General features: G+C 44.0%; 1 long non-coding RNA gene across 4 annotated transcripts in view; it reads right to left on the bottom strand.

Annotated features, from left to right (window-relative positions):
- Positions 1–20926, bottom strand: part of LOC114012514 (uncharacterized) — a 30175-nt gene extending 9249 nt beyond the window's left edge. For 3 of the 4 annotated variants that reach the window (XR_003555009.1, XR_003555007.2, XR_003555010.2), the window contains exons 1-3: positions 20594–20926; positions 6733–6952; positions 1039–1225 (exon numbers count right to left, since the gene is read on the bottom strand). This is a non-coding gene — a long non-coding RNA (uncharacterized LOC114012514). Of the gene's footprint in view, positions 1–1038; positions 1226–6732; positions 6953–15269; positions 15414–20593 lie in introns of all 4 variants that reach the window. The other variant, XR_003555008.2, reaches the window with a different exon arrangement.
- Positions 20927–21735: the final 809 nt, after the last annotated feature.

A 21735-nucleotide genomic window follows, 5' to 3' on the forward strand; every position in this document is an offset into this window, starting at 1 on the left:
GAAAATGTCATTTGTCTCAAGAACCTGACCCACAGAGTCAAAGGGAAGCCTGATTTCATTTCTGAAGGGACAGCAAAGACACCATCTTGAATCACAATATTAAGGGATTGGCTGGAATAGTACAGTGGTGTTTTACCTCCATGGCAAATTTTTCGGCACAAAAACCCGTTCTGTTTTGTGAGCAGTGCAGAAGACGAACTCGGAGGCCTGCCTGGACAAAACCCTGTTTGTCCAGCTGCTGTACAGGGAAAATTAGCTTCTTCCCGGGATAAGCCAGCATCTTGCCGCCTCTCAGAAGGTGTATTGTCACCTCTCCAAGAGTAACAGCACCCCAGGCTGAGTCCCTGGATGTAGGAATTGGACCCGGGACCGACTGCTGGAGTCAGCAGAGGGGGACAGAGAGCCGCACTAGGAGACAAGCCTTTACAGCTTCCTTAGCAAATGTGTAAGAAATGGCATTTTGTTCCGTGGTTTTGCTGTGACTTATGCACTGGAGTGTTGGTGGTGAGCAAAGACCCGGTATGCTTTGGTAATACAGGTAGAGAATAATAACAGTTCAACAACAGAGCATCGTTAGATAGATCTAACTTAAAATAAAGGCTAGTTTTACAAAGCAAATTCAAAGCCACAACAGGCAAGTCTTTTCATTTTATCTGCTGCTAAAAGGAAGATGCTTAAAGGCCTGTCTCCAAAAGTAAAATATGTGCTCATTTAATTACATCTTTTCTGGCAAAGGGAGAGTGTGTTATTATTATTTATTACTATTATTATTATTGTTAGACATATTAGAAAGATCTATACGCTGTAATATCCTTCATTGCAACCACATTGATTAGCACTGAGAATGTAGTATAATAATAACACGAGGCACATAGGACTCGTTTGGCCTGTCCTGTTTGTTACTTAATTACACATGTATAAAGTAAGAGGCACAGCACCTGTAGAGATTCCCAGCACCTCCTCTTAAGCTGAGGCAGGAGCTACAGTGCATGAGAGCAGTAACAAAATCCTGCAAGCATGTTTACATTTTGAACTTACCAAACCTTCCCAAGTGGAATGCAGGGTCCGGTTTCAGCCAAGGAACTGTTAGCAGTGAGTGAGAGTTAATGGATCAATCTGCTGTCTCTTGTCAGTGCTTTTACTGTTGACTTCTGGAATGTGTTTGATGAAAAGAAAGCAACTTCTTGAGACAGAAGATACAGATGTAGCATGTTAAGGTTGGGACCTACATGAACAGTAAAGCAATGTTATCAGTGTTTCGCTTCCCCAGTGCTGCTTGCCAAAACTGACAACAGAATAGCAGCAAAGCATTTCTTTTTTTAACTACCATAACTGCACATTAACCATTTGCTCTGATTCTTTTTGGAGACACAGTCAGATGTTGTACTGGTGTTGTAAGTGAAAGATGTCAGATATTTAAATGTGAGCATGTTGCACAGCCCCCTGCTGCCTTTCTGTGGCCAGTGGAAACTGCTTTCTGAAAAGCTGAATTAAAATGGAATTTGCAGGATTGTTCAGCTGAACCAAGCTTGCTGGCTCCCTGTGCTTTATGTGCTGCCCACCAGCAGAATGCCGGGGCACTGTGTGAATCTTGCAGGATGCACTCATTCTCCCTGTAGCCCGACAAGGCAGGCTGTTACCCAAATTGCGGTGTAATTTTGAGGCATGCGGGTGGTACCCACCAAGCAGAATGCAGTGCTGTGTGGAGATACCCAGGCTAGCTCTGAGCATGCTGCAGCTGGGAATGCTGTGTGAGAGCTATCCACAATCAGATTATATTCCGCTCTTGGCTCAACAGTAGACCAACACCAGAATATTGCTCTTCTGCTGGAGCCAGGTTGTTAAAAGTTAGCTCTGATGTGCCCACTAGGTACTATGGATACCCTTGTGCTGTGTAGACATAACCACAGAGGCTAAAACCCAGATTCATCGAGGTATTTAGGCTTTTAACTCTCACTGAAATGAACAGGAGTTAAAAGCCTAAATACCTTTGGGGATTTGGGCCTAAGTGGCTTACAGAAAGCCTGTGGCACAGCAGAGACTCAGATATTTTGACTCGGAGGCTAGCGCCTCCAATATGAAATCATTCTTCCTCCCTACATCTGGTAGCAGTTTGCATTCACGTTTCCCAGCTTGGGCCATCAAAAATATGCCCATGGTTAGGACAGGAGGTGAAGAATAATTTAGGTAATTGAAACTACAGCAGGAATGTGGTTCTGTCAGAGAGCTGTTGTCTGACCTGGAATTTAACCAGACAAGTAGGGATTGGGGAAACTGCGCGCCAGCTCTCGCCTTTCAGGTGCACTGAAGGCAGTTAGTTTCTCTGGTAAAAAGGGGATAAATAGTTGAGCTTATGTGCCTGTTGAAAAGGAAGCCATATTGCTGAGAATGAAAGCAGGAGGCATGCCAAACACTTGCCTTGTTATCCACATGACTGTTTATCAGTTATAACTAGAGCTGAGCCAATAATTCTTAATGGGTAATTCATATGATGAATATCTCCCCCTTACACTATGTTTGAATCGTGTATGAACCAGCCATTACTTTCAAATATTTATTTACTAGTCACAATTATTTGTTTAATACTGTGAATAATTCATGGTTTGTGGAATGTTTTCAGGCAGTTCTCTGTAAGTAGCCAATACCCAGGCTATTTTTCATTGGGCACAGAAGTAAATGTCGCCTTTTTCTGATTACACCAGTGTTAACTGAGGATAACTTGAAGTCAAAAGGCTGGATACTTCACTGATGTAATTTGGCATAGCTCCATTTTTTTTAATTGATTTCAAAAGAACAGTGTTAATTCACACCAACTTACTAGATAGTCCTGAAAAGAAGAATTGTATGAAGGAAGAATGACTCCCACACCATATTGTCCCAGGACTGGCTAAATGTACCGCATTTTACAGTCACATCTTTTCATTAAAATTCTCATGTATATACTTTCAGAATTTACCTTTTAAAATATAATTCAATATTAATATCTCAGTTGCTTATTAATGAGTAGCTTTGCCGTAAATTATGCTTGTGTGATTGTACACACAAAGTGACAATTTTTGCAGAAATAGTCCAAACTCAGTTTCCATCTGCAGGGTCGGGGGGATATTGTTTTGAGGACAAATCTGTGGCTTGTGTTGAGGTTAACCTGAAAAACTTCCTTGTTCAGTGTGCAGGACTTTTCAGTTCCAGTATTACTTTTACCATTACAAAATCTTCCCTTATATAAGTCTCACTGACGTCAGTGGAGCTTTGCCACTTGTATTTGCCTTATCAGATTTCCAATCCTTAAAGCTATTTTAGAAGACATTTTAAACTACATTCTGTGTGGTACCCAGCTAATGATGGGAAAACTAGAACAGGGGATTGTGTTGGATTGTGTATCTGTGATTCTTGCACCAGTTGTCCATGGTCTCCAAGCTTTGTATGTCAGAAGGGTTTTGCTGGAATACCTCATGCCTTGTATCTGTCCCTCTCTGGCCCAGTTCCCATCATTACAAGAACAAATTATACGTAGCAATACCACCAAGAGAACCAGGGAGGGGTTAAAGGCTTGGTCCGTAAAAGCAGATTTCTAGCTAGGTCATTTCCATTTCCAGATTTCCAGAGCAACATGTCAGGCTTGCACTCAACGTTGCTGCAAATCTCCCAGCTGCATATCTGTGTTCCTCTTTAGTATTTCTTGTCTAGCTATACAGCAAAAACTTAAATGCTGCCACTCAGATTGCCCCCATAAAATGTGCCTGTGGTCTTGGCTGCAGGATCCTTGTGTTCATAGCAAAGTGATTGTTAACAGCGCTTCATAGGGAGAAGTCTTATGCCTTTCCTTCTCTTTCTTTCTTGTTTTTTGGTACTTCTGCTTCACTGATGATATGGCTCCTAGAAATACAAAATCATTTAAAAATGTCACATTTCAGAAAGAGCTGTTGCCTTTTTTGCTGAAGTAGCCTAACCAATTTGAATGTCAAAGAATCTGCTCAGACTAAGTGTCCAGGTGCATATCATTGCTCACTACACATAATTTACTAATGAGTGGATCCAGACAAACAAAATGAGGATCCAGCATGCCCTCTGGCTGCCTATAAAAATGAGGAAAGATAATGAAGTGGTGTGAATCAGGGCCTTTCTGTAGCAGCGAGGCATGAAAAAACTGGAATACAACAGCTTTTGCTGTTAGGTACCAAATATGATCTCAACAGTTCTGTAACCAACCATGGGGGCAAATCAGTTTCACAAACATTATTAGATTAGCACAGTTGGCTGTTTAGTATTTTTTCATGTCTCAGGTTTCATGTTTCTGGATGTCAACGAAAGTTTCCGTTGTGAAATTTGTATATGTTTGGCTTTTGACTGTGCAAAGGTAAGCATGATTCTCAGAAAGGCACAGCTATTGACCTTTCTTTAATTACAAGCAAATGCAGGGGGTTGATGGATATTGCCATACTGTTGGTCTCTTCTGTTGAGTGAACATTACTGAACTGCCTTCTGAAAAACAGTGGTGTCTTTGTATGCAGGCTGCAGTTCACTAGGAACACACCTGATTACACCAAGCTCTTTTTAAGCAGAGCCCTGCACAGTGTCAAAGGAAAATGTTTTATTGTAAGTGTAGGGAGGAGCAGATGCATAGAAGAAAGGTCAAAGAAGAAGAGAACCAATTGACCTGCTAAAACAGAGAATCTTTAGGGACTTTTAGCAGAAAACCTCTATGTCTTCCAACCACTGTGATGGTGCAATCTTAAATCAGAAGAAAACTGTTGTGACCTGAAAGATATGATACCTTTTTGTATAAAGTCCTTCCAGCTGATTCAAAGGTGGTAGTTCTTCAGCCATGTACTGTCATTACAACTGTTTCCTGGACTGTGATTCAGGGCTCAGTCCTGCAAACACTTGGTTTCCCATTTGTATTTGTATTTGTATTTGTACGAGACTCACTTCCTGAAGCACAGTTCTCAGAGAGAAGACTTGTAAAATTGTCCCTATTGACAGAGGGAGTGATGGAGACGAAGAGCACACACAGACTGCACAGGGGAGCTGGCTGCCCACGTGTCATTGCAGCCACGCAGTGCAGTGCTGTCTGGGGGAACCTGTGTTGTCCAGTGCAGACCTTTGTCAGGGTAGTGTTAGACTGGGCTATTTCAGAAGGGCAAAATAGCCCAAGCATAGTGTCATGCTGACTTGGTTACGCTGCTGTGGCTTTCTCTCTGTAGCAATCTCAGGAGGCGTTTGCTCAGAAATCTCTGAAGCGTTGGCTTGTCGGCAGTGCATGTGTATCCGTGGACACTTGTCCATGCCCAGCAGGGAGATGCCTCTGAGGTGGGGACTGGCATTAGCATTTTGACATAGTGTGCTTCTGAAATGAGTCCTCCAGCTGGCTGCTGCTGCCACTAGACTGCAGCTAGGCTGAGGTAAAGCATGTACAGAATGGAAATACACAGTGTGGATATCGGGTCCCTGGCACCAATTGTTTGTCTCTCTGTGTCCATTCCTTTTGTTCTGCACTACATGCTATTACAGATGTGGTCAGAGGTGCCTCAAGTCCCACCTCAGTAGATTGACCCTTCTTCCCCTCCCCTCAGCTGTGCCATTCAGGCCATTTCCAATATGTATGTAAGACACTGGGAAATCAGATTTACTTCGATAAGACTCTCCATATGCTTACATGCATCTTTACATATGTTTCTGTATGTAGATACCTTGCTGAGTAGGGACTGGTGGCTCAGATCAAGCAGCACAAAACCCAGACCTCTTGTACAGTTGCAAAGCTATGAGGTGTGTAAGGGGCAAAGGGTGAATTTCTTTCTTTCTCCCCCTGCTGTATGGTATCTGATCACATCTCATGATAGTCCCCTTCCCCTTACTTGCACTCATGTAATTACCAAACATTGCTCTTTCGTGCTGCCTCTGGAGACTGACACTGTTGAAGCATGTAGTTAACTCTCCTATTGACCCTCTGGGGGAAAGATAGGAAGAAACACTGAAATTAAACGTAGGTGGGGTAACAATGATAATTATGTTGGATCATAACTTCCACTGATCTAATTAATGCCACCTAAGTTGTGGCTTGTGCAACTGCCTTGATTTATTGGTTATATCCACAGTTTGCAGAATGACGTTTTTGCAGAAGGCCCGTGGCTCTGATACGCAGAGCGATAGAAGTTGTATTTCATGAACATCATGCAGTATAGTTACTGTACGTGTAACAATTTGAAAGGTTTTGCGATGCACTTTAGAGGCACTGTGAATTGGTGATCCAGATAGGATTAATGATGTAGGCTGTACAGCTCAATTAATTTGTTTCCAGCCAGAATCTCTTCATGCTGCTTTTAAAATTGTGTCTTCCTATTGAATCTACTGTAACAAGCTCTAGGTGTTCCCAGCAATAAGTGACAGTAAAAGATGACTCTCGCCTAAGTTCCAGTTCATGTATTTGTTTTATTACTCAGGATATGTCTGGATTTTACAGCTGAGTATGTTAGGAATTTAGCTACAAGTTGAAACCGCTTTATAATGCGTGGCTATAAAGATCAAAGGTTGCAAAACCAACATTGGAGAGCCAGGCCCTGCTCTTCCAAGGCTCATCAATCATTACTTAGTTCTGGCCCATCTCACATAATTTTCTACCATGTGCTGTCATTCGGACAAATGTTTACCCATAGCAGAAGACCAGAGACTCCCACAACTCTTACGCTAAATATTGCCATTGGTTCCCGACAGCACTTGCCTTTTCGTATTTACCTCATATCTCTTTATCCTCCTCAGTTTCTTTCTTTATCTCACAGTTGATAATTTGAGGTATGTGGCTTCTGCTAGTGGCACGCTGGGAGTTCCTTTCTTCCAGGTGGACAAAAATCAAGATCAATATAAGACCAAGATAAAGATCTTCCTTGGTTCCCCCAGATATCCGCTGAAGACCATTACATTTGTACTTGCTGAAGTTCTGCAACACTCTGCCAGCCTGTGAAGCAGAAATAAGGCAGGAGAAACCAAAAATAAAGCTTTATCCAGTGAGTCTGATCATACACTCGTATCAGACAGATTACTGGAGGAAGAGTTGAGGTGAACCAGATACTTTGCACTGCCACCGGCCTGCTCTGCGGCACTGGACGAGTCACTTTATTTTTGGTTTCCCATCTTTGTTTCTCTTTCAGTTGTGAGCCCCTCAGTAAGGGACAGTCTTTTGCATAATGGGGCACCCACAAGTCACCGTCTTAGGAGGCTTCTTGATGCCACTGTAGTAGAAAAAATTATCTTTGTGCAATTCATCATCCCAGCTTTGCCTGGAGAACTGGATCACCTATTATGAGTTTTCTTATGAAAGATACCTTGGTGGGAGATCTAAGAACTGGTAGGTACTGGGATCATTGGCAATTCTGGTTTTTTAGGTCTTCCTAAATGCATTTTTACCCAAGATATTAGTTCTGTGAAAAACTAAACTAAAAACAAAACAGAACAAAAACATATATATATATAAATTTTAAAAAATCATTTTGTCTCAAATAAAATAGTTAAATAAAAATAAGCATATGTATATTAGATCTAGTATTAAAATGTAACAGCTGGTAAACTTTAGGGTTTAGTTTTGCCTACTCTGTTGACAGCATTTTAGAAAGTCAGCACCACAAAATGCATTTTAGTATTTTTGAGACCTGAAAGTTTTCCCTACTTCTGCTCCTGAATGTACTTTTTGTGGAACTCCAAGGAGCAGATTTGGTTTATAGTCAGTTGTCATTTAAGTAACAGGATTAGAAATGAGAATTAATCTGAACAGCTGTTCAAATAACTCAATTGTTTCCTTTCTGAAGTGTTTGTTTCTGTAGATCCAGCTTCATTTTTCTCACCCCGTTCTGCCCATTACTTGTAAGGATTGCTAGGAGGAATAATGATTAATGTAATTTGCTTGTTATTGTGGCTGTCACTGTCATGGCTGGAGGGTCAGATGCATATTTGACAATGAAAATCCAGATTTTCAGAAATCATTGGTGTGTCTAGGTACTTGGTCTTTTCACTGTCTTGTTTTTGGATATGTGAAAGAAGCTGAAAGCATTGAGCCTTAATTTTTTAAGGTGCTTGAGAAAAGAGTTGCAGGCAGAACTGTTTCCTGTTCTACTTCATGCCTTTGAGGGTGCAAGAAAGTTGCATCAAAAGGGAAAACAGCAAAAAACAAAACAGGGAAGCACAGTTGCATTATCATTCTGAAGAAGCATTTTTATGCAAATGCATGTAACAGTTAAAATAAAGCTCATGTTGTGTTGTCTTTGACTTTTGTAACTGTTGGGGTGTGACAGGATTTAAACTTTTCATGGCATGCCAAAAATATTTCTTAACATAAAGTTACTTTGACTAGCTAATGTAATTATGTCCATTACTCACAGAGGTTCCATTTTGTCCTGTACTTTGTCTTATTAATGTATTTAGTGCTAGCGGGAGCTGGGGCCAGTGTTGATACCCGCATTCAGATGTTTCTTGCTGCTGCTGTTCACCCCTGAAGAGCCTGCTGGAGGTTTCGTGGAGGAGGAGGATAGGCATCTGGCTTGCTTGAGGGCTGGGAATGACAGGAGCTCCCGGGGTGGGGTGGATCTGGAGGTAGAGGTAAGATTTGAACTGGTGGCTGCTGCAGAGCTGAGGCAGAGGCTGGGCGAGTCATGCTGGGTGAAACTCCTATGGACCCATGAGCTGTGTCCCCAGTGGAAAGGACCCCTGTGGATAAACTGAATTGCCACTGCCCGGGGCAGCTGGGCTGGCTTGAGTGGCTAGCAGGCTTGTGCTGGTCCTCAGGTGTAAGGTTATGGTGGGGTCTGGGACTGGTACCGGGATAAGCTTATGTTTGGCAGCAGTGGGCTCCTCTGCCTGGATTTCCATCTGAGGCCAGTTGGGACTTGGGTCAGAAATTTTGGCTGTTTCGCTGATTTCATTGAGGATTAGTTTGTATAGCATTGGGTGGGATTTTTAAAGACACTCAACTAAATGTCCTTTAACTTTGAACAGGGAAAAATTATTTCTCCCCATGGGTCCCCAGGCAGGAGCTATTTTCCTGTCCTCTCAGGGCAGACCCCAGATGTCCAAGATACACATCCCCTGTGAGCATAGGACCACGTGGGTGCACCTCTCCCAGCCCTCCTGGACAGGGGCATGGGCAGACACGGATACCTAGAGCCTCAAGTTGATTTAATCTGTACCTGCCTCTGTAACTATGCCTGGCTTCCTCTGACCCAAATTACCTAACTCAGCTGGTATTTCCTTCCTCATATTCCTTCCCTTACATCTATGCATCTCACCTGCTATAGTTTAACTGGCTGCAGTGGGGGAGTTGGGGAAACTGTGCTAATGCTGCACCCACCTCTGCCTTTCTCCCCGCCTGGCTTAGAGAGACACTGTGCAAATGGAATTTTTAACATCAAAAGTTTCAATTACAGCAGGAAATGTCAGGCCGACAGAGTGCGACTGTTCCAGGTTTCCCATAAGGAATACTCCCACCCCTACTATTTACCCATATGGAAAAAACAACCTCCGATGGTATTTTTTTAAGTTCTCAGGTAAACGGAGCTGAATGGTATCATCACATACACGGCAGGCTTTCTACAGGAGATGAAAAAGTGTAAATCACAGCTAAGGGTCCAAAGCCTTTACAGTACCTTTTTCATGAAAGAAAATCCTGGGATACAGGCTAAGTGGGATGGGGGCTGTTTGAGAGGCAGCTTAACCTCCAGCAAGTTAGCAGTCTCAGGGAAAGAGGAACAGGGTGGAAACATTGATCTCAGAGCAGGAGATCATATGGAAAGCAGCATACAGAGTACCCGTACGCATAACACTGGAGAAGGTGGGTTACAGGAGAGCCTTACTGGGATGCTTTCTAGGAGATGCGAGTTGTCAGTGCAATGACCACAAGAGCTGTGCACCTTCAAGAAGAGCCTGGCTTGGTACTTCTTGGTACTGTCTCTAAGGTAGCTGAGACAGGAATAAAGTCTCCTCGTCATCTTCTCTTCTAGACGCTGAACGAATCTAATTCTTTCAACATCTCCTTGGTCATCATGAGCTCCAGCTCCTGATCATTTTGGTTGGTCTCTCCTCAATTCTTCCAGAAAATGTGTCCCAAACATATTTTGCATGTCACTAGGCAGTATCAAGCTCATCTTTTATTGGAAGAAATGTAAGACTTTTACCATGGCCTCAGAGATCTCCAGTGGTCTTAGGTCTTGCTTCATAATACAGAGCCACCGCTGAGGCAGATGATACTTAATTCACTACCACTTCTGCAGGGACTCCCATCATTTGCCTCAAGCAGGAACAGGTTATGCTTTTAATGACAGTGTTCAACCTGTGGGATTGTCTTGGACATACTGGTTCCTGAAATTGTAACTGGGCTTCCAAAAAAGCCTGGAGAACTTCAGTGGTCAAATTAAATCAGTAAATGTGGTAAGGAATTTGGCACTTAAGTCACCTGCCTCTTCAGGATAATTCAATGTATCCCAAAATCAGGCTCAGTCAGCATATTGTCCAGCAGAAGAGTTGTTGCTGTGGAGTTTTTAGAAGTGTTTAAGCTCTCTGGCCTGCTCAGTAAACTGCTTCCTGATGGGAAGTGTCTGTCCTCATGTGTGCTGTATATAGACTGGCACCTATTTATGGGAGGGAGTTTGTGTGTGAGGGCAGCTGGTAATGTCATGGGAAACCTCATTGTGTTTCTCTGCAGAGCGGCACAAGATCATAGCACAATACAATATATTTTGCAGATGTGGTGGTACAGTGCTTCTGGTTAGGGCAAGTGGGAACACAATAATTTAATTTAATAGAAAATGGTGAGGTTTCGAAATGTGTTTTTATTCCATAGGAAGATGAAAGCAAGCCCTCTTGAAATGTTTCATGAAATGAAAATGAAAGGGAGGGAGAACTTTTTAAAAATAGCTATTAGCTAGCTGGTTAAGGAACTCACCTGGGCCGAGGGACCTGTGCATTGAACTTGCTGCCCTCTATCAAACAGAGCTGGAATTTTTACCTACATTCTGTGTGTGAGCTTGGGTGGTAGTGATGAGGGCTCTGTCCTCAGCAAGACTCAGGGACATTTGGGACAGGTTGTATTCACAGTGTTACTTGGGGAGATGGAAAGGGAACAGAGCTATATGTCAGCAAGTGGATCCAGCCGTGGGTTCATCCATGGGCACTATTCTCAGCAACTCAGCTCAGCTCTGGCTCACATGGCACTGGGAGGACCCTCTAATAAACAGAGGAGCAGGATGAAGGACATGAGATAGGGTGGGAGAAATCTTTTTCTCCAAATACAAGTTTAATAGATGTCAAAGGTCATCTTTTTTTTTGAGGCTTATTAGCTATGGAAAAAAATGTTGCACTATTCCCCATGATGTAAATCTGTATAGATTTAAATTGATGGGAGAAATTTGCAACTTGTGTGAACAGGCATAGCTCTGTGAAGTCAGCGGAGTCACACCAAATTGTATCAGCTAAGGATATAACCCATCATTTTTAATGGTATCACTCTTCCATGTAAGAAAAGGCAAGGAAATGGGGGTATATGAGGGAGAAAAGGAAGAAAAAACCATAGTGCAGGATTTACAAAATCTGGGCTATCGCTTTTCTGAGCCTCTGCATGGAAAACATCTGCATGTTACAAAACACTTTGATGTCTACCATACAAACTCTGGGCTCTCCTATCCACTGAATGGTACATTCACAGGGCATTGCTTCTCTGATGTCAGCTGCCCTCGCTGGGAATAGGCAAGCCGAATATTACTCTGAGCAGCTGAACATACACCACCTGCTGATTCCAGTGAGTTCATTTTGCCTGTCTGCAGATATAAAATATTGAGAGGGTCGCAATTATTGTTCCTTTGGAGATATTAAAGTTTAGACGCTGCCTTTAATGACCGATGTATAGTAGTAGAGTGTGATCTTTCTATGGGAAGTTGATGGCTACTACAAGATAAACCTTTTGTGGGTAAAATAAATAATGTCTTTCTCTTAGGAACTAATGCATGGTGTTTGGTTAACCAGTGGTGCTAAATCCAGTGGGAGTATACTTGTAATTATACCAGGGAACCATGTAGCTTTCTAAGTTCAGAAATCTGCTGGGTGAAACGCTGCCTGGTAATGCAGGAGACCAGCAGAGATGTTTGCAAAGGTCCCTGTTGGGGCTTTATGTCTACAGGTAAGAACTTGGCTAACCAGTTCTGCTTCAAGTCTTTGTGCTAGAGCAGCACCGCCTGTGCACATGTGGCGGTCTTCATGTTCATGTTGCTTATTGGATGTGTAAGAACAGCAGCAAATTCCCTGTCCTAGGGCCAGTCATAAAAGGCAGCTTAGAACAAGGCCAGATAGGTGGGCAAGGAGCAAAGGATGCACACAAGGCCAACTGTGTGTGTAAAACAAGTGTGCTTTTAATTTGTCGTAGCAGCTCAGCATCTGACCACTCACTTGGGATGGGATTCCTCTGGCTCTATGTGAATATCTACAGCAGATCTAGAGCTAAATGGTCTTCACAGCCATCAGGGAGTGATACTGATCTAATCCTAAGGGAGGTATCTGCTGTAGGCCGGGTGGTTTACTCCCCAGAAATGCCTAGTCACTCCATGAACTGTGGTGGGAGGTGACTGTGGCTGAGCAGATGTAGATACCAACATTGTTAGGAGTCAGGTGAGAAGAAACCCATCTTTTGCTGCAAGGCGAGTGGTGATCAGGCTGGCTTCTAGGGAAAAACAGCAGGTCAATGAGCGAAGAAGGGTCAGTCAGACAAAGCTGCTTGAAGCCCTGCTGACCTCTCTCCAGCCTAGTCCAGTAAGTAACAGAATTGTGCATTTGGAGAACTGGTCCTGACATACTCAATTACCTTTCACCAGCTGCCAAGCTAGTGCTAGGTGTGATGCTGTTTCTAGGCTGCATTTGGAGGTGGTTGTGTTGGAAAAAGCAAAGACAGTCTCTTGGTATGCCTGGAAGTGGTCAGCATTGGACAATCTGTGAAAAATCATGTTTGCTGATCCCTGCCAAACCCCATGTCTCCAGTGGAGCCAAATTTAGCAATGACATCAGTGGCGATGTGCATTATGTGTCATTGAAGCAACAGAGCTAGCACTATGGACGGACTTGTCCAGAAGGGAGAATGTTCCCTTTTGATCTACTCCACAGCTCCTTTGCCCTCGATGTGTGGATCCATACACCTTGCTTCTTCCACACACTGACATCAGTGGAAACTCCATGTTTAGACAGGTGCAAAATATGTGGTACTTAGATGCATCGCAGTGATAAGGGCTCTGAACTGCTAATTGTGGAGGAAAATTCCCTGTCCTGCTCCTACCCCACTGTTTAATTTTGTGTTACCTAGCAGGAGAGGATGATTCCATGATGTATCTTCTTCTGAGATCATTGAGTTTTCTGTATGGTGAGACTCACCATACCAATATGAGTCATTTAGAGTTCAATTAGTAATTTATGAAACAAATTAGCAAGATATTAAAGGTCTAGTGCAATGACGTGCTTTTGAAGTGATCTGATGAAGGACTTGTAATGCAAACTATTGTATCAGATAGGCTAATAATAAAGCAAACTGGTTCATTCAAAGGAAAACAGTCATTCTGAGGTTACTATCCTTTGCCATAAATACAGCACTGTGCAGTGTCAGTAAGCAAAGGCAAAGGGGGTTTTTATGGGAATGGCAATAGCTTATAGGTTGCAATTAGGGATATATGAGGCAGGGTCACTATTTTCGTGTAACTGTCAAATTCTGCAGAACTCTTAAGGCTGTATCTGAACTGCAGTTGGGCCAGAATACCTCAGTGCAAGTTGCTGTGGCTGGGCTAGCTTTAGATTCCAGATTTTGGGTGCCAGGTGCCCTTATACCATCACACAAAGGAACACCCACACTGGCTGGCAGATATGCCCACTACTCTTTGCAAACCTTCCAGCTCACACTGAGAGCCCTCTTCAGCCTGAGGCTGGAGAAGTGCAATGGAGATACAAGAAGGAAAGAGAAGTGCAGCTGATGCCCCGATGCATTTGGGCAAAGCCTTCCTTCTTCTGGCTTGCCTGACTTAGACATGGGTGCAGTCTAGTGTGCACTTCAGTCCAAGAGAGCCTTCCAAAAAGGTCCTGAGCTCAGCTCTTCCTCAGTGCGATACTGAGACTTTGAGCCCAAGCAGCAGCCAGGCTAGCTAGCAGCCAGACATGTGGACAGAAAGCAGGTAAGTCACAGGGCTGGGCACACTTGAACTGTTTTGAATCCCACTTATTACACACTGATGTAGAAATAACCTTGGATTATATTTTAAAACTGTTTAGCCCTGACCCACATCCCAGTGAAGTCAATGAGATGTTGCCAGTGACTTAAATGGGCTCTGGAACAGGCCTGCGATGTTACTAGTGCCTTCAAATACTTCCTTCACCTGTAGGATGAAAGTCCTTCTCCTGAGTCAATGGGCCTCCTTACTTCTTCCTCCCCTCTCAGTTTCCATGGGCCCCTAGCATGGGAAACTCAGCCTTATTCATCTTTGTATTTCCATGTCTCTGAATCAGGCAGGTTCTGGGTATGTTCCACATAGAAGCCTGTTATCTTTTCAAATGGCAAAAAAGAGGGGATTTTTCCATAGTCACATAGTTTTTCCACAGAAATGTATTCATGAGATTTAAACTTGCCCAAACTATGTTAATGTATGTGGTTGGCTTCTGTGCCAATTTTCATTGTGAATAAGACGCAAAATAAAAGGGCTCTTGTGTCTCCCTTTCCTCCTCCCTGAACCCCTCCCATAATTTTTGAGTTCATAAGCCCATTTTGTATGCGAATCAGATCAGGAGAGGAAAAGCAGGGGGGGTACTTTTCCTTTAAGACTGTGCCTTTGCTTTAAACTACTGATAGACACATGAAAGTTATGACTGAACCAAGAAGAGGTTAATACAATGGGGGTGGATCTTATAGTTGGTGTAAATTGGGATAACTCCATTTGTCCGTAGTGAACCTTGCTCATTTACATCAAAGGAGGACACAGCCTTAGCTCCTTAGAGGCTCTGCTCATTGCTGCATTGTTATTCTAAGGCATTTTCATCTGACAAGAGAAATGGTATCTTTTCTTAATACAGATGTTAGGACTTCAGCTTGACAGCCTCCTTCCACAGCACACAGAAAACATCAGTTGAGTTTAGGCAACTCTGTTAGCCAGATGGCTATGAAACATTCATAATACAGGCTGTAGCTATTATGAGCCATTTCTCTTTGGTGCATGTCCTGACAAGCTGCTGTTATTAAGTTTCAGTGTATTTCTGTTAATGTTACCTACCTATTTTCATTCCTGTATGCTGTCACACGGAGCTGGTTGGCGTGGTCTTGGGAACTGGGCTTCAAGGCTCCTCCCTGTGAAAGCTGCCAGCTCATTTATTTGTTTCTTTCCAGTGGTTCAAGCTGGTGCGTTATTCAGAAACTTCTGAAAGAGCGGGGTTGGGTAAACCTCTGATTCAGTTCATTTGAAAGCACCCTTGAAGTCCTCCTCCACATCTTGCCCTCCTGTGGCTCTGAAATAGGCTTGATGAGGCTAATTGGGAGCCCGTTTCTGAGAAATCATCAGTGCTTCTGCTGGAAATGTCCCTCAGCTTGAAGGTCCCTGTCCCTTCTTGCAGAACTGTGATACTTCTGATTTGGGCCCTGTCTCTCCCTGGTCTTTCTTTCTCATTCTTAGAGGGCAGAAGTGCAGGAGGAGGGGGAGGGCAGACACATGAGTTGTGAGGTGTGAAGGTCAGGTAGCAAGATCACTTGTATTTTATCCTTATCCCAGCATTACTCTGCAGGAGCAGTGGTTGCCAGTCCAAAGTATGTTCTCCTGATGGCTGCTCAGTTTTGCATAGCCCGTTAACTTTGCAAATGGTGGCAAGAACATGGGAATCTCAAGTGAGCTCTGAGTACTCACTGCTTTTGATCCTGCCACTGCTGTGTCCCTGTGTTTAGCCACAGAAAGAGCTGTGATGCAGTAGCCACCCTAGGCTGTTGGCTAGTAGTATAATCCCTCTGGAATGGGTTGCGTTAGCTGAGGTGGTTTGACTGATAGCTGTAGGCTCTCCTCGTCCCACCTGTGCCCTGTAGAAAAGCTGATAATGATGCTGCAGCTACAAAGGAGTCTGCCCACAGCCACCAGCACAGACCTTGACTGTTGTCTGTATGGATGGAGCACACTTCTACATGCCTGTGCCAAAACGGCAGTGACAGCAATGTGCTAAGTAATTACACGCAACTGGAAATACTTGGTATCTAATTGTCATTTCTCACAAGACATTTAGTTTTTGGAGGTAATGTATAGTATGTAAGATGAACAGATGGACTGAGGAAGCTCTTTGTAGAACATACTTTCAGCAAACCAGTTCAGTTGGTTTGTCAGTTTATAGCACTTATATGAACCGCCTGCATACTGAGAGCTGTTTCTTTTTTATATGGCAGTAGTAATGTTAGCATCCAAAAAAGCATAATCTTGAGATTGTCTTTAGAAATCCTGAGATTTTAGTATGTCTCTCTGGGCAAAATTTGCCTTCTGGTTTTTGCTTGAGAGGCACTCAGGTCCTTGCATTCACCAAGGATAAAAACTGGCTTTAAATCAGAGATGTGAAATTTGTTTTAGTGGAAAGTCACTATATGTAGTGCTACTCACTATAAAATTGTAGGACTTGGTCATTCTGGAGAAATGAGGCAATACCTGGTATTTGAAGAAATTATTCACAATACAAGGAGAGCCTTTTGTTCATGTGCAGCCGGATATGTAGCAGGCAGATCTAAATTATACTTTGCAAATGTTTTGTTACAGTGGTGGGTGCAAGACCTTTACAGGAAGGATGCTGCCAAAACAGGAGGGCACCTGCAGGCTCTTTGGCTGGAGTAGCCTCCTGCAGCATCCCCAGAGTTGCTCTGTGACCTGCCCACAAGAGCCAAGGTGCAGTCCCCAAAGGGTATTTTATCCTTTATCCCAGCTTTTGATAGAACCATTTTGATAGCTCTTGGTGGCTTTTATTTCAGCTGCTGATTTTTGGAGAGGAAGAGAGAAGACTAAATGCATGGTAATTGTTCTGTAATGGATAGCCTGAGAAATATCCATCACAGTTGCAGTCTGCTTATGTGGACCCGTGTTCTCCTCTCCCAGCCTGTGAAGAGAAACAAAATTTCTGGCAGGCAACTAGATTATTTCAGAAACTGCCTGCTCTCCTTCCAAGGAGGTGCTTTTTGCCATGATACTAGACTACCCAGTCCTGCATATTTTTTTCCCTTGGCCTTGGCTCTAATCTCCAGTGTTCCTGTCCTTCCATGGGAGGGGGCTTTCTTTCACATCTCACTATTCATTCAAAGGAACCAGTGTCTCAGGCTCTGATGCAGACCCTGAGCTGTGTCCAGGAGAAAGGCCCAGGGGACCCACTCACCCACCCAACTCCAGGTGTTCAGGAGCTATGGCAAGAGTTCAGGTAGTGTGTTTACAGTACATTTTCCAGCTGCAAAGGGAGAAGGGTTTTCTTAGCAGTTTTATGTAAATTGTTGTGGAAATGGAGAGTAATAATGTTCTTGTTTCAAGAACTGTCATGAATGCTTGGGTTTTGAGGCCAACCATTCCGCTCCTGTTATCTCTAGGAATCAAGATGTTTATCTGCCTAAACGATTGCAGTGTGTCTCAGGTATTTGAAGGTGGTTCTTCCTATTTATGGGAAAAAGAAAAAAAATTAAAGAATCAATCTTTGTTTCCCAAACTATCAAAAGCTTGTTAGCCTCAGGCAGATCTTTTTATCTGCAAGCAATAAAGCAGATATGTCCAGATCCTCAGCCAGTATCTATCAGTTTAATGCCCTTGGCCCATTACTTTTTCTCATGCAGTTTCTCTCAAGTGGGATTTAGACTGTTTAAGCATCGCCTTTTCTTCCTGTGTCCAGTTTGAAGCTTAGCGGAACAACCATTAGCCCCAGCTATCAGAGAGCTTGCACCAGATGCCACCACGGTCTCCAGTGCCTACAGAGTCAATGGAGTGGGGTTGTGAGCCTTTTGTCAAGTAGTCAAGCAAGGCAATTTCTGTGAAGGGTCAGTGGAGAAATATGAGCTCAAAAGGTGAAGGAGAAGGTGGTGGAGCTGAGTTCCGGTGACACCAGATATTATGTGTGCCTCTCAGTTCATTGCAAGGCTGATGCAGTTTTATCTGATGTTTAGGCAGAACTTCATCTAAGGCAGCGTGTGCCCTAGGGGGCTGCTGAAGATTTAGGCTTCCCTGCTTCCCAGCTGAATTGACTGGTGCTCTGGCAAAATAGAGTATGCCTCTAGAAAACCTGGTTGCCATATGAAATCAGTAATGTTTTCCTCCCAAAATAAAACCTACAACTGTCACTTGCACTTGGATAGATTAACTAAGGGGCATAGAGTTGGAAATTATAACAATCATAGAGACACAGACTCCTCTGCCAAGATTCACAACAAGAAGAGGATAAGGGCAGTAAAGGAGGCCGGCTCCCACTGTTTTGGGGTTACTGACAGAGCAGGGCCCTCTTTCCCTCATGAGGGAATGGCTGCACTAGCCAGGAGTAGGGATGGCACCAGGCAAGGAGGTAAGGACGGGAGGCCTGAGGGCCATAGGTGCAGCGGGTGCTGGCAGCCCTGCCTGCACTCCCTGGTGCCCAGGAGGAAACCTGCCTGAGTCAGCCCAAATCCCTCTGACAGCTCCCAGCCCCACAGAGTTCGTCTGTCCCACACTGTGTCTCTCCCAGCAGGACCCTGCCTTAATGCCAGGGCAAACTCCTGTATCCACAGGTGATTTCTTTGGGGATGGGGCTATCAAGTCAAAGCAGGTTGGCCCTTCTGGCTGGGAAGGTCAGGTTACTGCAGCTCTCCCCTCACACTTTTTCCTTTTTTTATTTTAAGGGCGTGGTATATTTTGTAAGTTTTATGTTTATCAAGAAGTTGATTGTGTAAATAAAATTGCAGCCTTGTGTGCCAAATAGCTGGGTTATGATTTCCTGGAGCAGAGCCAAGGCGGTGTGTGGGAGCATGCCAGTGCTAATATGTTCACTTTGCTAAGAAATCCGGCATGTGTGAAGCAGCGAGGGAGGACACTCTTCGAGCTGTGGCAGTGGTTAACCCTTCCCTGGCACCATCATCTCCACACCTCTGCTGGGTTTCCCCCAGCAGTGGTTCACAAACAATCTGTGCATTCACCAGCAGAAGGGTCTGAGGTGCTCATGGACTTACCTGGACCCTGGCCAAATCAACATGGGACTTCATGAGGCTCAGGGTCCCTCCCTGATTCTCCTCCTGTGGCGGGAGCCCAGTGTTTTTTTCAGCTTGCATGTGAAAGCTGCATCACACAAACTTCCAAGGGGCCTCGGAAAGAGGACAGGTCAGGCGGGTGCCTGGGGATGCCAGGGTAGGGAAAAGGGCCTTGGGCTAAATGAGAATAAGCCACCGACTTTAATGACTTTATTCCCTGTTTACTACTACATTCTAGCCAAAGTTTACCCTGTTTCTATCCTGCAGAGGCAGTCAGAGTTTCTCTCCAGAGGCTGTTCAAAAAGCAGCTGAATCACTGAATAGTTTGAGAGTATTTTCTGCATGGAATGGTGCTGCAGAAGTGAAGCCTCATGTCACTGAAGGCAATGGGAAGATTACTACCAGGCTTTGAGAGCACCAGAATTATGTTCTGGTTGCTTGTTTTATTATTTTCTGCCTACAAATCATGCAGTCCTTGTCTCAGAGCAGCTCCTATCTCCTTCCACTGATCCATAGGTCATTACATTCTGGAAGTACTTAAAACACATGAATGCAGAAAATGTAACCTCTCACTTTCCACCAAAAAGGAAATCATGAGTCGGCTACTTCTGCAGACAAAGCAAAAGTCCCGAGGATGCATGAAAGGACTTCATTTTGCCAAGCAGCAGGGAGTAGAGTTCGCTGTGTTACAGTAGGGAGGGGGTGGGGAGCCTGTGTGTGCTGGGAATTCTTGCAACTCAGACAAAAATAGTGACTTCCATTATTTACCTGCCTAAGCCGGAAACCTGCTTGCATTTCAGGCATTTATTGTAATTCCTCACATAGCTGGGGATGATAAGCCCTGCTAACTAGTCATTGCATGCTGACTGAAAATGATAGTTAATGTGCACTGTCTACCCAAACAACTTTCTTCTTTAACCCTTTCAAACTTGCTAGATTTGGGGTTTTTTTCCAAATAATGTTGCTGCCGATCAGCCTCACCTCAACCCTCTGTCTTCATAAAATTCAGTTTAGTGGAACTCTTTGATCGCAGTCTAATCTATATGGGAGACTTCTCAGAGCAGTTCACACGTCTAAGATACAATGACAGTTATGGCTCAAATTTCAAAGGAATCAAAGGGAGCCATTTGGCTGACTTCCACTAAATGTCATTGAAATTTGGATGCATAACTCCTATGTGTTCCTTGAATAGGCTGGATACTGTGGTTTGAGCCTATTAATGATTCTGAGCTGTAGCCCATTGCAGTTGGTCGAATGTTTTATTTGTGAGCTATTTTGTATTATCTAGGCCCAAATGCCAAGGAGGCAAACGGGCTTTGCTCTCAGGGGAGCATATGGGAGAGAAAGCACCCACCTAAGATTAGAGTTTAGTCCAGGGGAGCTTACCTTTTCCGTCCGTGCTCATGCATGTATCCATTTCTTCCTGCAGCCATCCCATCTCACTGCAGCCGTCGTGGCTCTGCGGCGTACAGGAGTGTGCTCAGCTATCCCAGGTGCCCTGTCCCACGCGGGCTGTCCTCTCGGCAGCATGTAGCATGTGTTGCCTGGGCTGGTGTGCCCGTGGGCTTTGTATGGCACACTGAGCTCTAAACCTGAGGTCACCGCTGAAATGCCTGATGGAAACATTTACTAATTTCAATTTGTGGGGGAAGAGAGAAAAGAGTTTGCAGTTGGGCTCCTGCCCAAAGCTGTTTGCTCCAGGATGGTGCATCACATGACTCCCAGCAGGCTTTGTTCTGGGGATTTGGCAACGTCAAAGGTACAAGGTGCATATTGATGTTTGGTACCAACGTTATATAAACGCTACTTGCGCAAGCCTAGCAGCTGATTTTACAAGACGTGGAGAAAGACGCATCTTTTTCCAAGGGCAGGATTTAGCTCTAACTGCAATAACATCCCAGCCATGATACAATAACAATACTTAGTAGTTCTTAACATCATCAAAGCGATGTACAAGCAGCAGCTAATTAATCCTCACAACACCCCTGTGAGGCAAGTATTACTATCCCCATTTCACAGATGGAGATGATGTGACTTTGGAAGGTCAAGTGACTTGTCCAGCGCTAAACAGTCTGCAATGGAGCTCATTAGCTTCTGGCTCACAGCCACTGCTCCATGTACTCGCCCAGCCTATTACTGTAGTTTATTATGCAAATCCCCATGGAAATTAGAAGCCCAAAGCAACTCACAGATCTAAACATGGTGCCTTAGATCTAAATGCTGGATCCATTTTGTTTGAAATTGGTTCCGGAGGCCTTCCAGTAATTTCACAGGATTTTGGATAGCAATGGAAAAAGCCAGAGTGACTGTCATGCCTGGAAGACTCCAAGAAAGATGGAGGACATGAAGATGTGTGTTGGTGGCTGTTCAGCTTCACCATTGTTTGCACAGGCTCTGCTGAGGTCACCAAATAGTGCCATGCTAGACAGGGTGTCACTGAGATCAGTAAAATAAGAAAGAAAAGTTCAGCTTCGGTTCCTGCCAGGTATATTGCAAGCAGTGAGTGGAGATGGGTCTGCCTAGTCCCT

Source organism: Falco peregrinus, chromosome 11 (genome assembly GCF_023634155.1).
Source record: "Falco peregrinus isolate bFalPer1 chromosome 11, bFalPer1.pri, whole genome shotgun sequence".
NCBI lineage: Eukaryota > Metazoa > Chordata > Aves > Falconiformes > Falconidae > Falco > Falco peregrinus.